Here is an 11,754-nt window from a genome sequence, read left to right as displayed (position 1 = left end):
TATCATCACTGACGGCTCCGAGATAAAATTTTGAGTCGGAGCAGGGGTTTTCTCTAAATCAGCCAATTTAACTATTTCCTTTAAACTTCCGTAAACTGCTAGTGTTTTTCAGGCAGAAGTCTTTGCGTGGGGAGCGAGAGAGATATTAGCATTTTTTCCGGCCGTTAAGCCCCTATCAAATGTCTGACGGCGCCATGATGTAAATCCAAACTAGTCAACTCCTATGAGGAGGGGATCAAATCTCTTGGGTATGCAGGTAACATTTCTCTAATCTGGGTTCCCAGACATAGAGGAAAAAGAAATTGCTGCTTGGTCTCAGAGATGTTCTATCCAATCATCGTCATCTCTCTGACTCTTATTAAAGGGGATTCCCACAACTTATTTCTCAGGAAAGCGCCAGTATAATATTTGGCTCCAGTGCAATAGACAGAGGTCTCAGAAAGTCCTTTGGACTCCTCGCCATTCAATTTCCAAACACGTAGGTAGCTGTATTTACCGGTCATTGGACGATCGATACACACGCGGAAGCTTGAAGAGCTAAGGCTAAGAGAGGTTAGCTGGCACCAAACTATGAAACTACGAAAGCGAAATCCTTACTGGAGGGGTACAACCAGAAGATTTTAAGAAAACTCATAACTCTTCCCAAGGATAGAGAAGCGAGAACAGTCTTGGGCATTCTCACAGGCCATTGCAGACTGCGCACAAGATAGCATGATAGTACTGACTCTTGTCGTTTCTACGACCAAGCCCAGGATACTCTAATGCACCTTCTCCTTGAATGTAGCGATATAGTGCGGATACGCTCACTCCAACCCAGCTCTATCTTATGTTTCATAAGAGAACTGAGTCTGGATGAGGTACTGTGATGAATAGAGGGCACAAGAGACCATGAGGTCGAAGTGCAAACCTCAAATAAATCTAAAAAATCTATGCAGCTTTACAGCCTATTGATTTTGGTATTATAATGCGCTAGTTTAAAGTGCCTCACGATTCGCGTTGATTTTTGCTAATTTTTTTCACGGTGATATACAATACATTTTTTCAATAAAACGAATACTTCAATTTTTTATATGGAGAAAATGGCACACGTTCGTCAGCAAAAAAAAAAAAAAACACCAATTCACAGATCAAGTTACTTGTTGTAGACATTTTACTATACAAAGTCAATGGCAACCCTTTTGGAAAATTTCTATATCAAAGGGTTCTTGAACACTTTTCGTTTGATACTATGAATTCATTTCATATATTTTACAACTCGCCTATTGCATAGGATCTAGCGCTTTCAAAAACATTGTCAATTAAAGATTTATCAAACGTTTTTGTACGCATCTTTTAATACTTATTTTAATACAATTTTTTTAACTGTTTGTATAAGTGGTAACTCCATTCAAATTATTTCTAAGCAGCAAATAAATATTAAAAAAAAATGTAATTTTCATTCCATTTGCTTTTACACAAGCCTTCAAACGGTTAGGCCTTTCAGCTCTTGCAACACACACGGTACCCAAGGATTTGTCGTCGTTGCTCGAACCAAATAGTGTTTGAGACTCTCCAAATTACTGTCAGGTCTTCAACAGGTTATTTTCTCCAATTCTGACCACAAACTGTATTGAAATCATCTCTAATTCGTCTTGACATGGATTTGGTCGATACATTCATTTCCCTGGATATGATTTTCTGCTCAGACGTTTGAGAAAACCGATTGATCGTACGGTAAACAAACATTCTGTAAATATTAAGTTTTCTCAGCACTTCGTAAATCCCACTGGCACTTTTACCACACTTTTGTAATGCAATCCTTGCAATGCGATTTTCCTTAGCTCCCCACTCCATTGCTAACAAGCGAAATTTGCCACGAAACGGAGTATAATTAATGAGTAGACAATGCCTGCGAACCAAAGCAAAAAATAACGGAACTTTTTCAGCAAATTTCTTCTCGTCGTATGCCTTGTAAAATTTGTCACAGAATTTATGGCCCGACTAAGTAGAAACATACAAACATACATCCTCTTCTATATGTATATGTAGATATTCATGTACATAGGTTAATTAATCAAATTAAAAATAATAATTTATCCAAATTTTTTTTGTCTATTTCAATATGAAAAATAATTGACTAATACTCATTTCATGATTTTCAGTAGGGCCCGTTATGACTCACTCGAAGTACTGAACAATTTAAATACTCATAATTACAAAACAAGGCGTTAATATTTCATTAAAGTTTCCTACACAACAATATTTTAATTGTAGATAAATAGAGTATGTCCAGAATGAGTTTGACATTGAAAATAAATTAAATTTTTCGATATGAAAAGAAAAAAAATTCGCTCTTTATACATGTATCTTTGATTTCTGTTTTGTACTGATTCATATTTATTCTTAGCATTTAGAGGAATTAATAAAAAAAACCTTAAATTCTTTGGAAAAACAACAACTAAAGCACTAAACTCCTCACTCATCATAAACATGACGAACTTGCACGCTTGCACTAGCAAAAAAATAATTGATTACACGTGTTGTTGTAATATACATTTACATACACACACATAAGCACTCTTTTTCGCTTTGCACAACTCCCAACATACATACCTTTACCAAACATGTAGTAAATGCATGTGTCTGTATGTAAAACCACTATTTTTCGCACTCAAAAGCAGCAGCAAACACTCAACCCTCTCTAAAAACACTTCACTCAGTTCTTTGGCAGACTTTGAATTTTTCGAACATTCACTGCGCACGTCGCTCTACACTCTTGAAAACAACGCTCACTCACACCCCAAACCGCTCTCTCGCTCGCTCTCTCTCTCCCAGTATTCGGCTGAAACAGCTGTGCGCCAGCAGCAGCTGTCAAAAATTTATTTCTTTGCGTGATTTTACTTACTGCCTGCTACGGTCGGTTGTGCAAAGTGTGCTGTGTGAATTCAATAAATAAACCAAAAATTAATGCTGAAATGAAAAGAAAACCTGTACCAGAAGGTGCAAGTGAAGTGAATAAGTGTTGGTGTAATAATATAAAAGCCACATAAACGTAAATTCCGCATTAAGCAAAGCATTTCTGTAGTTGAATTGCTTTGGCCAGCTCTCGCTACCGGGCACTGAAGCACACGACTATATTTACTATTGCCAAGCAGGGTGAGTCAATATTGTGTGGTATTTGGTAGGGAGCTGCTAGTAAATAACTAAGTTTCATGAAGCCCTTTGAATAATTCGAAACTTTTAATTAATTTATTACAAAAGTAAGTAGCAGCAAAGTAAGTGCCGCGTTATTTGCGAATCTGCTTGTTTGATTTGTAGTGAGCGCGTGTAAGAGATGAAAGGAGACCAAGAGAGATAATGTGAAAAGAGCGTAGCGCATTCGAATTTCGTAGTAAACGCAAAGTTGTTTAGTGAGTTCTTTCGAAGTCGAGGTTGCTTCATTCAATAAGGCACTCAATGGATTTAATTTCATAAATTCGAATTTAACTGATTTTATGATGCAAAATATTACGCGCTAATGGATTGAATTAAGCGATTAATTTAATTTGTTTTCGAAAGAAGAAAAATTTTCGGCAAGAAAAATTGTACAATTTGCGTTTTACTGCATATACTTATTCTTGCAATACATACTGTGACAAATTTTACAATGCATGCGGCGAGAATTTGCAAAAAAAAAGGTCCGTTATTTTTTGCTTTTGTTCGCAGGCATTGTCTATCAATTATACTCAGTTTCGTGGCAAATTTCGCTTCTTAACAATGGAGTGGGGAGCTAAAGAAAATTGCATTGCAAAGATTGCATTACAAAAGTGTAGTAAAAGTGCAAGTGAGATTTACGAATTGCTGAAAAAACTTAATATTTCGTGAATATTTGTTTACCGCAAGATCAATCGTTTTTCCCAAACGTTTGAAGTGACTGACTTAAAAAGAAGTGGTCGTACCCGCATGGTTCCCACCAGTGCAGCCATAAAAGCCGTTCGAGTAAAAATTCGCATAAATCCCTTTAGAAAGCAGAAAATCATGTCCAGGGAAATGAAAGTATCGGGCAGATCCATGTCAAGACTAATTCGAGACTATTTCCACATGAAAGTCTAACGTCGCTCAACTGGTCATCTTTTCACTACGCATTTGAAGAAAATTAGACTCGACAGATGCAAGCAGCTTCTTCGATGGCACGCAGACAACGGCTATTAAATATTCTTATGAAAATATTCTTTTCACAGATGAGAAAATTTTCACTATTGAAGAAGTTTTTAATAAACAAAACGACAAAATCTATGCTAAACCTTCTAAACGCTTGGCCAATATCCAACCTCCGTAATGATTTGGTGGGGAGTGTCTTGTAAGGGTCTCACATCTTTTCATTTCTGCGAAAAAGGGTTTAATGCCAAGGCAAAAGTGTACCAAGAGGATGTCTTAGAAGACGTGATGAAGCAGTTGAGCAGTACTCTTTTCAATGGGGTGCGTTGGATCTTCCAACAAGGCTTCGCTCCAGCCCATAAGGCAATCAAAAACCACTCAGCAGTGACAAATAAAACAATGCCTAGCCACAGAAAATTGGTCGCCGGAGGTCCAGATGTGAATCCATTGAACTACAGTTTGTGGTCGGAATTAGAGAACATGATCTGTTGAAGACCTCACAGAAATTTGGAGAGTGTGAAATCATCTTTGGTTCGAGCAGCGACGACAAATCCATGGAAACCGTGCGTGCTGCAAGAGCTGAATGGTCTACTCGTTTGAAGGCTTGTGTAAAACCAAATAGTGACCATTTCGAATGAAAATATTTTTTTTTTTCTTAAATTTAGATGAATAAATCAAACTAACTTCATTAGAAAAAGCTATTATAATTTCATATCTATAAAGGTTTTAACTTGTAACAGTACTTATGGCAGGGCTGAGTATGCAAGAGGTATGAAGGGCAAATCTGTTGTTTTTAGCAATCCTGAAATTACAAGAGTTAGGCTTTACCGATTCACTATTGACTTTGAGTACTACTGGTAAATTATACCCCAGGCAATGCTTTCTTCTGCAGACATTTGACATCTACTCCTCAATGAGACTCTCCTAGTGTTCTTAGAAATATTGATTGGGTGGTTCTTAGGAACTGTTGAAGGCATTGGAACCCCCAGCTACCAGAGGTAGTCTCTTGTTCGATAATGATGACGGGCAATGACTTTGATGGGATGAGTTCCAAAATAAATGATTACTTCACCAGCCTTTCGCACTCTTTCAGTACGAGGAATCTTCAACTTTCTCCTAGTATGAGTTAAATTACGACGACCCCCTTTACCACCTGGACAAAGGAGGTCAAACTTCAGCTCAAGGTTAAAGTCGACGACTCACCGATGCCAACAGTAAACAACCCCAAAACTTTAGATGTCACCTTCGATAGTTTGTTCTTCTTTTCTGCGCACACAACCGCAATTGCTTCTAAGGTCCAAAACCACAACAAAGCCATCAAATCGCTTGCCGTCAGTACTTGGGGCAAAGACAAAGAAATGTTGCTGGCTACATTAAAGCAATTGGCCGGCCTTTCCGGTCGCCTGGCACCGGAGATTCGCAGTGGACTAAGCGACATGTTAAAATACTACAATCAGGACAGTCACGGGATGTCTCCTGATGTCCCACCTACAACACCTACACAATGCGGCATCAATGCTTTCCCGCAAGGAGCACAATAAGTTGCTCAGCAAACAGTTTCTGCTTGGGTGATACCGAAGGTACTGATTCCCAATTCCATCTTGGAATCCTCAATGAAGACAGAGGTGCAGACAGAAGACAGAGGGTATCGGTACAGATTTCACCCCTTTCCAATCCAGATGTAGTAGTTTTCTTTATTTCTGACAGGGTAGGTGAATAGCCTGCCGCTAAAGTAGTTTAGTGAGACCAAATTTTTCCGTAAACCTACAAAAGAAACTAAAAATAAATTGAAAAAGTTTTAAAACGCTTTCGAAAGACCTCAAAATAAAAGCTTCACATTAATTTTTTAAAACCCTTGTGCGATTATTTTTAACTAATTTTTAATTGGTTCAAAAATTGCTTAAAATTGAGAAATTTTATTTGAGTCCTTCATTTTTTCCGTTAGTAAAAGTCAATCTAAATTCTAAATGCCAGAATAAACGCCCAACTTCAATGAACATTACAAAACAACGAGTGGACTTAAGCCAAAATTTTTAGCATAAAATATAATAAAAAAATTGATTAGAAAAAAGTCTATGTTTTTAAACAAAACTCAGAAAAAAGATTTTTGGGAAAACTTACACAGAAAAACCTTAAAATTGTGAGATTTATTCAATACTTTAAATTTTGGAAGATAATTTTTTTAAATCAAAAATCTTCGGTTCTTTTCAATATTTTCACAAAAAAAAAAAAACAATTTTAGCATAAAATATTATAAAAACCTTGATTTAAAAAAAATTCTATGTTTTTGAACAAAACTCTGAAAAAAGAATTTTTGGAAAAAATCACACAGAAAAAACTTTAAAATTGTGAGATTTAATCAATATTTCAAATTTTGGAAGATTATTTTTGAATCAAAAATCTTCGGTTCTTTCCAATATTTTTCCAAAAAAAAAAATTTTAGCATAAAATATAATTTAAAAAAATTGATTTAAAAAAAAATTCTATGTTTTTGAACAAAACTTAGGAAAAAACTGATTTAAAAAAAATTCTATGTTGTTGAACAAAACTTAGAAACAAAAATTTTTGGAAAAAATTACACAGAAAAACGTTAAAATTGTGAGATTTATTCAATATTTCAAATTCTGGAAGATAATTTTTTGAAATCAAAAATTTTCGGTTCTTTTCAATATTTAAAAAAAAAATTTTTACAAAAAAAAAAAATTTACCAAAAAACAAATTTTTACAAAAAAAAAAGTTTTTTAGCAACAAAATTTTAAATTTTTTAAAACGCTTTCGAAAGTTCTCAAAACCAAAAGCTTCACATTTATTTTTTTAAAGCTCCCATGCGATAATTTTTAACTTAATAAAGCTATTTGAAAAGCCGTTAAAATTGTGAAATTTTATATGAGTTTAGCATTTTTTCCGCTAATAAAAGTCAACCTGAATGCTCGAATAAGCGCGTAACTTTAATGAACCTTAAAAACAACAGTCCCAAATTGGTCATCTTACTACTGAAGCCGCATACTTTCGCTTGGCGCAGATTTCGTTTTGCCTTGAAAAATGCTTTCACTTTTGTAAACAGAGAAAGCAAAGCCAAACTGAATATCATTTAGAATTTCAAGCATAAAAAATGGCAATGGAGTTACCTTTTCTGTACCAAAAGTGCAAAGAAAAAATGTTTCATGAGTGGAGGAAACTCACAAGTCATCTATCCCATGCACTAACAAAACGCTGAGGAATATTGGACTATTTATTTATTTTTTTTAATTTCGACAAAAATAATTCTTTGATTAGCTGCTTCACTTTTTTCTAATTTCTATTCCACTTTCCATTCAAAAAAATGCTTACTTTTAGGAATTTGAATTTGATGCCACATTACGAGCGATTCATTACAGAGAGCTCATTTACATATGTATATATTTTTCATACGGATCTACCGAATTTGCCTTCGGCCTACCCTAACAAAATTATGTAAATCCATACGGCCTTTATCATTCTCCTCGCGCCACCATTATTAGAGATGACGCAGCAATTTCTCACAAACACCATCCCATACGAATGAGTGAATTCGCCCTCGGTCAATTATGGTTGACTATCGTTGAACTCTTTCAATGCAGCGATTTCTTGGCCACTTCATTCACATAGTTGCTATCTCGTTTTGCGTTGTGACTTTGATGCCATGGCGTCGTATGTTTTGCTCTCCCAGCCAAAACACATTCGTCAATCAATCAACTGTCAAAAGTTTGGGCCGCACGCTGCGACGCTGTGCAAAGACAAACCTGCTTGTCCAGTTCGAAGCAATGGTTGCTCTGTCTCCATTGTTTTACTTACCTTCATTTTTGTTGCTATTCGAATTCGTTTGCATTTGCTCGTGGTGCTGCTCTTGCTCACACTTCTGCGCAGTAAATGAAGTGGTGGCCAAAATGAAATGCCTTAAAACTTTTTGTTTTCGATTTTTATTTTGTTTGAACTTGTAAATTTTTTGTTTGAACTTGTAAATTTTTCTTTGAAATGTATTATGAGTGATGTATGGTAAATAAAATATGAGTTTATGTGTTGAGATGCTTGATAACGAATTGGGGAAAATTGAAAAATATTTATAGCAAATCGGTCAAATCATATCACAGGGGCTGAATATCAGTAATGCTACACCTATGGTCAGCAGGAGTCCTAATATATTTTTCTAAACATAGACTTAGATCGACTTCCATTGAAAGAGCAAAAGAAAGTTGGGCTAGTGAATTCACTTCTTAGATGACCAGGCAAATTTGCTAAAAAAATAATGAAACAAATTTTCTACTATTTTGAGTTAAGTTTTTGAGGAAAGTCTGCCATTTATTTTGAGTCATCGTTTTTGAGTCACAAAATGCTCCATCTTTGAGGGAGCGCATGAATTTCGTGTCAATATAACCTAGAAACGCTCATATTTTGTGGCCAAGAACGCATCGACTTTTTGATGATTTTTGATGCACGGAAAATCAATTACTAGCCATTGGTGGCCAATGGTCACTTCAATTTGTTGAGTTATTGAGTCGAAGTGCCGGTTTCGTAGGGATTCACATACATTTTTCTGCGCTTAGGGCTGCCATAATGCAACTATATTTCATTCCAAGTAACGATACTGTGCTTGCGATGAATTTGCGCTTCATTTTTCTTCAGATTAAAACAAAAAGGAAAAGTTTCTCGTGAATGGTGAATGGCGTTTTGTTGGACAAAAGTTGAAAAAAGTGTAGTTTGCACTTCGAAAGTTTGACAGAGATTTATTTCAATAACCTAATGATGATGCTTTTACATGAAGTTAGTTGCCTCATTAAACGATGCGTTTTATTGCTACTAATGATTTCTATTAAAAAGCCTTTGATTCTTTATGCTTACCCAATATATGTTTTGATATTTGATTAATTTTAAAAAATCAAGAAAGCCTTCCAAAACAGCAGAAATATACAGAATTTTTGCTAAATAAAATTTTTTATTCAGGCAAAAATGAAAATTTATAAATAAAATTATAAATCCTTGCATGTGTTCTCATTAGGGTGCGTCATATAAAATGTTGCGTTTTCTTCATCAGCCTTATACAATTTTTTATATGTTACGACTTGTGGCAAAATATTTCGTAAAAAGAGTTTGGATTAACGTGACCAAAACCGATTTGAAAATACCTTCAAAAAATTAGTTTTTCATAAAAGGATTAGTTTTAAAAAATATTTCTTCAAAAATCGCCCCACATGAAGGCAGTGTTTAAGCTAAGAAGGTCTGCGCAAAAAGGATTTTATGACTTCGGTTTAAGATGGAATCAACTGAAAAAAAAAAATTTGGGAAGGATTAATTTTCCAAACACTAAAAAAGTGGAAAAAATATCTTTCCTATGAGCACTAAAAAGTCTAAATCTATCAAGATTTGGTTAACCCCAAAGAAAAAAGTAAAAGTAGCATAAACATGTTTTTTACTTTTTTTTGTTTTTGATAAAGTTTTTTTTAGTTTTGATAAAGTTTTTTTTAATATAGTTTTAATAAATTTTTCAAAAAATTAACCAAAAATGCTCCTATAGACTGTGGTGATTTTTTGGAAAAAATATTTTTAAAGACTTAGTGATTCCATGCCAACTGATCCAAGTATTTTGGACATTGTCGTCAAATTTTCTAAAAATTGGTTTAAATGTAGGTTTGAGAGTAAAAAAAAATAAAACAAAAATAATATTGGGAGGTTGAATTAGTTTTAAAGGTGACACACAGATGGCGCTATTTATCACTTTATCGCGTTGGCAATACTGAATATATATTCATGACAAAGCCTCATCCCTAGGCTTTGTTTATCAGTATCTGTCATTTCGCTGAAGTATAAACAACGCAGTGTTTTCGTGCTCCGAGTATGTCAACTTTCGTGCCGTCGAAACGCAATTTGCGGGAAGCTTTGCTTTTCTGCTTCAATTTGAAAAAAAAATACAGCCCAAGCCCGTGAATTGCTGCAGGAGGCCTACCCAGACCATACTCCGTCGATTTCAACATGTGAGTACTGGTTTCGACGATTCAAAAGTGGTGATTTTCACACCGAAGACAAGGAGCGTCTTGGCCAGCCCAAAAAGTTCGAGGACGCGGAATTGGGGGAATTGGTAAACGAGGACTCGTGCCAAACCCAAGAAGAGCTTGCTGAATCATTGGGCGTTGATAAATCAACCGTTTGCAAGCGTCTAAAAGCGATGGGAATGATCCAAAAGCAAGGACATTGGGTCCCGTACGAGTTGAAGCTGCGCGACGTCGAACGGCGACTTTTTACGTGCGAATTGCTGATCGAGCGACAAAATCGGAAGGGTTTTTTGCATCGGGTGGTGACTGGCGACGAAAAATGGATCCACTACGATAACCCAAAACGCAAAAAATCATGGGGTTTGCCCGGCCACGCATCAACGTCGACGGCCAAGCAGAATATTCACGGCAAGAAAATCATGCTCTGCATTTGGTGGGATCAGGTCGGCGTCGTATATTTATTCAATGTTGAAAATTATGGTATGCAATTTTTTGAAGTTATTTTATTATTTATTTTATTTTTCACATTTCTATAATTTTTTTTTTAATTTTTTAGAATAAAATACACTTTTTAAAGAAATTATTATTCGCAAAAATAAAATTCTGCTTTCGTACCAAGTTTTTTCCAAAAATTTGTTTCAGTAAATATCTTTCCAATACCTCCTAGGAAGTCTAAATCTATCCAGATTTTACTGAGTTTCCTAAAAGGTAAAAATAGCACACAAAATTTTTTGCTTTAATACCGTTGATAAAGTTTTAAAAAATTAAACAAAAACTCTTCAATCCTCTGAGGTGACTTTTTAAAAAAAAAATTTTTTTTTTAAACTGTTTGATTTCGTGTCAACTGGTCTAAGTATTTCAGACATTGTTGTCAATTATTCTAAAAATTTAAGCCGGGAAATAAAGCTGAGTAAAACAACAAGTAAACTAAAAAAATGTTCAAACAAGTTTAATAATCTTCAGATTTATTCAGTGGTGAAAATTAAGGTATAGAGTATTTTGAAGTGTAACATTTTCAGTTATTTTTTAATTATTAAAATTTCCTTTTTTTGTTTTTTTTTTTTTGGATTCAAATATAATTTTTGAAGGAATAATTATTTGCCAAAATAAAATTCTTCTTTTGTACCAAATTTTTTTCGAAAATTTGTTTGAGGAAATAGCTTTACAATGCTCGCAGGAGATCTAAATCTATCAAGAGTTCTTTGAAGTGTAATATGGAAGTCATTATTTTTTACAAAAAAATACGTTATACGTTTTAAAAATAATTATTTGAGAACAAACTTCTGCTTTTGTAACAAATTTTTGGAAACCATTTTTTTTTTGGCATTTTTATAAGTTATGTTTATTGAAGACATGACTGTAATAAGAGTAAAAAAGGAAAGAAGTAAACATTTAATAGTTTTGAGGCTCAATAAATGTAGAACATTGTGGAATAGAGTTTTTCGAAGTGAAATATCTTCCGATCTTTTTTACACTTTTAGAAAATTGTCCTAAATGTTTTTAAAATAGAAAATAATATTTTCAAAATAGAGTAATTTGAGAAAAAAAAAACTGTTTTTCTACCAAAGTTTTGGAAAAACCCTGTTTTTGGTCATTTGTATGGGTGAACATTGGTTTATTTGTAGATTTGAGA

General features: G+C 34.4%; 1 protein-coding gene across 1 annotated transcript in view; it reads left to right on the top strand.

Annotated features, from left to right (window-relative positions):
- Positions 1–2,908: 2,908 nt before the first annotated feature.
- Positions 2,909–11,754, top strand: part of LOC128864457 (zinc finger protein 624) — a 146,079-nt gene continuing 137,233 nt past the window's right edge. The window contains exon 1 of the mRNA XM_054104121.1: positions 2,909–3,135. The gene's annotated coding sequence lies outside the window, so the exon portion shown is untranslated. The remainder of the gene's footprint in view (positions 3,136–11,754) is intronic.

This window comes from Anastrepha ludens, chromosome 5, assembly GCF_028408465.1.
Source record: "Anastrepha ludens isolate Willacy chromosome 5, idAnaLude1.1, whole genome shotgun sequence".
In the NCBI taxonomy this organism is placed as follows: domain Eukaryota; kingdom Metazoa; phylum Arthropoda; class Insecta; order Diptera; family Tephritidae; genus Anastrepha; species Anastrepha ludens.
Note: the sequence above shows the minus strand (reverse complement) of the source record. Positions and strands in the feature narration are given on the sequence as shown.